The sequence below is a fragment of the Oncorhynchus tshawytscha genome, linkage group LG13, assembly GCF_018296145.1.
Source record: "Oncorhynchus tshawytscha isolate Ot180627B linkage group LG13, Otsh_v2.0, whole genome shotgun sequence".
In the NCBI taxonomy this organism is placed as follows: Eukaryota; Metazoa; Chordata; class Actinopteri; order Salmoniformes; family Salmonidae; genus Oncorhynchus; species Oncorhynchus tshawytscha.
Window position 1 is genome coordinate 8,666,137 of NC_056441.1, and position 7,500 is coordinate 8,673,636.

Consider the following 7,500-nt stretch of genomic DNA (forward strand, 5'->3'; position numbering starts at 1 on the left):
GCCAGCCAGCAGGAAATGCAGGAGTTTCAGCCTAGCCCAGTGCTTTCTGTGGTGGTGGGCCAGCCAGCAGGAAATGCAGGAGTTTCAGCCTAGCCCAGTGCTTTCTGTGGTGGTGGGAAATGCAGAGTGTAGGGGTTGGTAATGTTCTCTAGTTGCACCATGATTGGCTCAATGTTCTGTCACTTAATACGTCACAGGAAAGTCTATGGGGAGAACTCGAAAATTCAAGCCCCTTGGTTGCTGCCATAGATTTACATTAGAAGTGCCCATCCAAGAAGGCTCAAGGTCATTGGCCACAGATAAAATGACGTCAAATCACCTTATATCTACCGTAGCTTCGGTTGGACACATCGTGTCAACATCATACTTTCAAAATCTTAGCTATCAAGCTAGACAAGCAGTCATCATCATGAATCAAGTTGGACAATCTACTGGCAAATCCTTATAGATAAAACATATCGGTGCTCACCGGCCATTGGACATAAACATCACACAACAAGTTTGAATTTCCAAATTCAACACTGAGTGGTTTGGAAGGAATCAGTGGCTAACTGCAAGCATTGCAAAGCAATCACTAGCTTGCTATTCAGTGGAGTGGCTGTGTGGTCCCAAGTCTGGGTTTAAGGGTCTCTTTTCCAAGTTTAAAAGGATAAACATTCAACATTGGCCATGCTGTCAATCCAGCATCACTTCTGCCGCATTCAAAACAACTGAAAACTTGGAACTGGGAAATCTCAGACTTCAGTGAGTTAAAGACAACTGGGTACTCTTTAAAAAATATTTAAAAAACAGCTCCGACTGGCAAAAAAAAAACCATTTTGAACAGTCATCCAACTGGGAGTTGGAGCTTTCTAGAGCTTTCTAGAGCTTTCTATAGCTTTCTAGAACTTTCTAGAGCTTTCTAGAGCTTTCTAGAACTTTCTAGACCCGAACCTGGCTGATGTCATGGTTCAGCCTTTTCTGACTTGTTGATGAGAAAAGGTTGAAGAAGGACCGCCGCGCCACCTTCCTGTTCAACTGAGCACAGCACAACAAGGGGAGTCCAAAACATGTCTTGTATGCTGCTGCATAAATGATGTAATATGCCAGGGAGAGATGTATACTGTTGCTAAGAAAGTAACACTAAGCTGTTAGTAGCCCATGTGCCTCACCCTAATAATGCTGCTGCATAAATGATGTAATATGCCAGGGAGAGATGTATACTGTTGCTAAGAAAGTAACACTAAGCTGTTAGTAGCCCATGTGCCTCACCCTAATAATGCTGCTGCATAAATGATGTAATATGCCAGGGAGAGATGTATACTGTTGCTAAGAAAGTAACACTAAGCTGTTAGTAGCCCATGTGCCTCACCCTAATAATGCTGCTGCATAAATGATGTAATATGCCAGGGAGAGATGTATACTGTTGCTAAGAAAGTAACACTAAGCTGTTAGTAGCCCATGTGCCTCACCCTAATAATGCTGCTGCATAAATGATGTAATATGCCAGGGAGAGATGTATACTGTTGCTAAGAAAGTAACACTAAGCTGTTAGTATAGCCCATGTGCCTCACCCTAATAATGCTGCTGCATAAATGATGTAATATGCCAGGGAGAGATGTATACTGTTGCTAAGAAAGTAACACTAAGCTGTTAGTAGCCCATGTGCCTCACCCTAATAATGCTGCTGCATAAATGATGTAATATGCCAGGGAGAGATGTATACTGTTGCTAAGAAAGTAACACTAAGCTGTTAGTAGCCCATGTGCCTCACCTAATAATGCTGCTGCATAAATGATGTAATATGCCAGGGAGAGATGTATACTGTTGCTAAGAAAGTAACACTAAGCTGTTAGTAGCCCATGTGCCTCACCCTAATAATGCTGCTGCATAAATGATGTAATATGCCAGGGAGAGATGTATACTGTTGCTAAGAAAGTAACACTAAGCTGTTAGTAGCCCATGTGCCTCACCCTAATAATGCTGCTGCATAAATTATGTAATATGCCAGGGAGAGATGTATACTTTGCTATAACACTAAGCTGTTAGTAGCCCATGTGCCTCACCCTAATTGCTGCTGCATAAGTGATGTAATATGCCAGGGAGAGATGTATACTGTTGCTAAGAAAGTAACACTAAGCTGTTAGTAGCCCATGTGCCTCACCTAATAATGCTGCTGCATAAATGATGTAATATGCCAGGGAGATCATACTGTAGCTAAGAAAGTAACACTAAGCTGTTAGTAGCCCAGTCCTCACCTAATAATGCTGCTGCATAAATGATGTAATATGCCAGGGAGATATGTATACTGTAGCTAAGAAAGTAACACTAAGCTGTTAGTAGCCCATGTGCCTCACCTAATAATGCTGCTGCATAAATTATGTAAATGCCAGGGAGAGATGTATACTGTAGCTAAGAAAGTAACACTAAATGGTTCACCCTCTGCATAAATGATGTAATATGCCAGGAAGTATACTGTTGCTATAACACTAAGCTGTTAGTAGCTTATGTGCCTCACCCTAATAATGCTGCTGCATAAATGATGTAATATGCCAGAGAGATACAGGGCTTTCGGAAAGTATTCAGACCCCTTGACTGTTTCCACATTTTGTTTCCTTACAGCCTTATTCTAAAATGGATTAAATCGTGTTTTTTAACTCATCAATCTACACAATAATGACAAAGCGAAACCCTTATTTGCATTAGTATTCAGACCCTTTGCTATGAGACTTGAAATTGAGCTCAGGCGCATCCTGTTTCCAGTGATCATCCTTGAGATGGTTCTACAACTTGGAGTCCACCTGTGGTACAGTAAATTAAATTGAATGGACATGATTTGTGCCTTTCCAAATCATGTCCAATCGGTTGAATTTACCACAGGTGGACTCCAAGTCGTAGAACCATCTAGGATGATATTTATGGTTCCACAGTTGTGTCAGAAGGTGAGTGTAGCTGGTGCATGAAGTCAGGCGCAGGAGACCAAAATGAGTGAGCAACGTACTTTACTCAAACAATAAAAGCACAAGGTAAACAAATACACTTGACCGAAATACCAACCGTAAATATTACACACAGGTGAACACAGCACCGTCGAAAAACCAGCCATCAGGAACCAAACTGAATAATCACGCACAACAAACACGGGGGAAACAGAGGGGTAAATACATGGACATGTAATTGGATAATGAAAACCAGGTGTGTAGAAAATAAAGACAAAACCAATGGAAAATGAAAGATGGATCAGCGATGGCTAGAAGACCGGTGACGTCGACCGCCGAACGCCGGCCCGTACAAGGAGAGGGACCGACCTCGGCGGAAGTCGTGACAAGTTGACAGTGCATGTCAGGGCAAAAAACAAGCCATGTCAAACTGAGCAATCGGGGGGGGGGAGATGCCTTGGTCAGGGAGGTGACCAAGAACCCGATGGTCACTCTGACAGAGCTGTAATAGCTGCCAAAGGTGATTGAACAAAGTACTGAGGAAAGAGTTTGAATACTTATGTAAATGTTATATTTCAGTATTTTTTGTATTCTTTTTTTTGGTCAACATTTCTACAAACCTGTTTTTGCTTTGTCATTATGGGGTATTGTGATGTCATTATGGGGTATTGTGATGTCATTATGGGGTATTGTGTGTAGATTTATGAGGGGGGAGGGGAAACAAATGAATACATTTTAGAATGAGGCTGTAACGTAACAAAATGTGGAAAAAGTCAAGGGGTCTGAAAACTTTTCTGTATGTATACTGTAGTTAAGAAAAAAACTAAGTGTATGTGTGTACTAAGCTGTTGCCCATGTGCCTCATCCTATTAATTTGATCCCTTTCCCCCTCATCCCTTTCCCCCACTGTTCTGACCTGGTGGTGCACATGTAGCCTGTTCTAGAGAAATTTACAACATCAGATATTGTAAGAGCTTTCATTTTCTGCTTATATGCCCCCTTTATTTATCCTACGATTCTGACTTGGTGTACAGGGAGAATACTGTAAGAACGGCCCATGTTCTGAATTCTGTCGCTGTACATTTCAAAAGTGCTGAACAAATAGTTATATTGACTACTTCTGTCCTAGCTCGCTCATTAATGTCTTAAACGAAATTACGGATTGCCACTTATCCACTCGTTGTCCCCTTATGCCATAGTTTGTACATCTCAATTGTTAGTAGAAAACACATTTGTTTAAGCGAGTCAGCCATATCAGCTATACTTTCTTAAAAGGCAGTAAATGAGGCTGGATGAACTGTTTCCTGCCAGACAAAGATCCACTGATAGCCAGGTGTAGCAGTGGTAAGGATTCACCACATGGTGATCCGGAAAGAAAGCTCTGTCGTTGGGACATCTTTATGTAGGCCCTAACAGTTTACGCGCACTGTTGTCACCGTTATAGTGCAAGTAATGTATTGTTTAGTGTTGTGGCTTTGCTGGCATGCCTCCCGATTGTTTTGTTTTTTCCCCACCAAGATTTACATGCTAAAATCAATACTGCAATGCCGTCACAGAAGGACTGATAGCTGTGCTGATACCCATAGCATTTCTAGCTTTAAATTATATATTAATTTTCTCATAGACATCTTCCCGTGAATGGCCTGACCTCTATACAATCTGTAATATCGTCGATCACACACAGTTGGGCTTATGAGGTTGTTATGACAACGTTAGAAAACACCAGAGACATTTACAGCGCAACACTGCCACCATGTGGTGGTACAAGGAAGTGATACATTTATCAAATTGTTTCTACAAAAAATATCTAATAAATAAATAAATAAATGTTCATTCACTTTAGACTAAAAATGGAAAAGCAATCAAATAAAAATAAAAATATATATATATATAATCTTACAGGCAAAATGTTGGAAAATGGACTCACCTGTATAATGTCTGTCATCTTCAAACAGAGACATGGAGGAAGAAAGAAACAGAGAACTCTTTTACTTTCTATTCACACAACAAATACTAGATATAGTGCTCCTTTATATCTTACTGTAAACAGAATTATACACTACAGAGTTATACACTACAGAGTTATACACTAACAGAGTTATACACTACAGAGTTATACACTACAGAGTTATACACTACAGAGTTATACACTACAGAGTTATACACTAACAGAGTTATACACTACAGAGTTATACACTAACAGAGTTATACACTACAGAGTTATACACTACAGAGTTATACACTACAGAGTTATACACTACAGAGTTATACACTAACAGAGTTATACACTACAGAGTTATACACTACAGAGTTATACACTATTATACACTACAGAGTTATACACTACAGAGTTATACACTACAGAGTTATACACTACAGAGTTATACACTATAGAGTTATACACTACAGAGTTATACACTACAGAGTTATACACTACAGAGTTATACACTACAGAGTTATACACTACAGAGTTATACACTACAGAGTTATACACTACAGAGTTATACACTACAGAGTTATACACTATAGAGTTATACACTACAGAGTTATACACTACAGAGTTATACACTATAGAGTTATACACTAACAGAGTTATACACTACAGAGTTATACACTACAGAGTTATACACTACAGAGTTATTTATACACTACAGAGTTATACACTACAGAGTTATACACTACAGAGTTATACACTATAGAGTTATACACTACAGAGTTATACACTACAGAGTTATACACTACAGAGTTATACACTACAGAGTTATACACTATAGAGTTATACACTACAGAGTTATACACTATAGAGTTATACACTACAGAGTTATACACTATAGAGTTATACACTACAGAGTTATACACTACAGAGTTATACACTACAGAGTTATACACTACAGAGTTATACACTATAGAGTTATACACTACAGAGTTATACACTATAGAGTTATACACTACAGAGTTATACACTACAGAGTTATACACTATAGAGTTATACACTATCAGAGTTATACACTACAGAGTTATACACTATAGAGTTATACACTAACAGAGTTATACACTACAGAGTTATACACTACAGAGTTATACACTATAGAGTTATACACTACAGAGTTATACACTACAGAGTTATACACTAACAGAGTTATACACTACAGAGTTATACACTACAGAGTTATACACTACAGAGTTATACACTACAGAGTTATACACTACAGAGTTATACACTAACAGAGTTATACACTAAAGAGTTATACACTAACAGAGTTATACACTAACAGAGTTATACACTACAGAGTTATACACTACAGAGTTATACACTACAGAGTTATACACTATCAGAGTTATACACTACAGAGTTATACACTACAGAGTTATACACTACAGAGTTATACACTACAGAGTTATACACTAACAGAGTTATACACTACAGAGTTGTACACTAACAGAGTTATTTATACACTACAGAGTTATACACTACAGAGTTATACACTACAGAGTTATACACAACAGAGTTATTTATAAACTACAGAGTTATACACTAACAGAGTTATACACTACAGAGTTATACACAACAGAGTTATTTATACACTAACAGAGTTATTTATACACTAACAGAGTTATACACTACAGAGTTATACACTACAGAGTTATACACTACAGAGTTATACACTACAGAGTTATACACTACAGAGTTATACACTACAGAGTTATACACTACAGAGTTATACACTACAGAGTTATACACTACAGAGTTATACACTACAGAGTTATACACTAACAGAGTTATACACTACAGAGTTATACACTACAGAGTTATACACTAACAGAGTTATACACTACAGAGTTATACACTAACAGAGTTATACACTACAGAGTAAACACTACAGAGTTATACACTACAGAGTAAACACTACAGAGTTATACACTAACAGAGTTATACACTACAGAGTTATACACTACAGAGTTATACACTACAGAGTAAACACTACAGAGTTATACACTAACAGAGTTATACACTAACAGAGTTATACACTACAGAGTAAACACTACAGAGTTATACACTACAGACTTATAAACTACAGAGTTATACACTACAGAGTTATTGATACACTGAGTTATACACTACAGAGTTATACACTAACAGCGTTATACACTACAGAGTTATACTCTAACAGAGTTATACACTACAGAGTTATACACTACAGAGTTATACACTACAGAATTAAACACTACAGAGTTAAACACTACAGAGTTATACACTACAGAGTTATACACTAACAGAGTTATACACTACAGAGTAAACACTACAGAGTTATACACTACAGAGTAAACACTACAGAGTTATACACTAACAGAGTTATACACTACAGAGTTATACACTAACAGAGTTATACACTACAGAGTTATACACAACAGAGTTAAACACTACAGAGTTATACACTACAGAGTTATACACTACAGAGTTAAACACTACAGAGTTAAACACTACAGAGTTAAACACTAACAGAGTTATACACTACAGAGTTATACACTACAGAGTTATACACTAACAGAGTTATACACTACAGAGTTATACACTACAGAG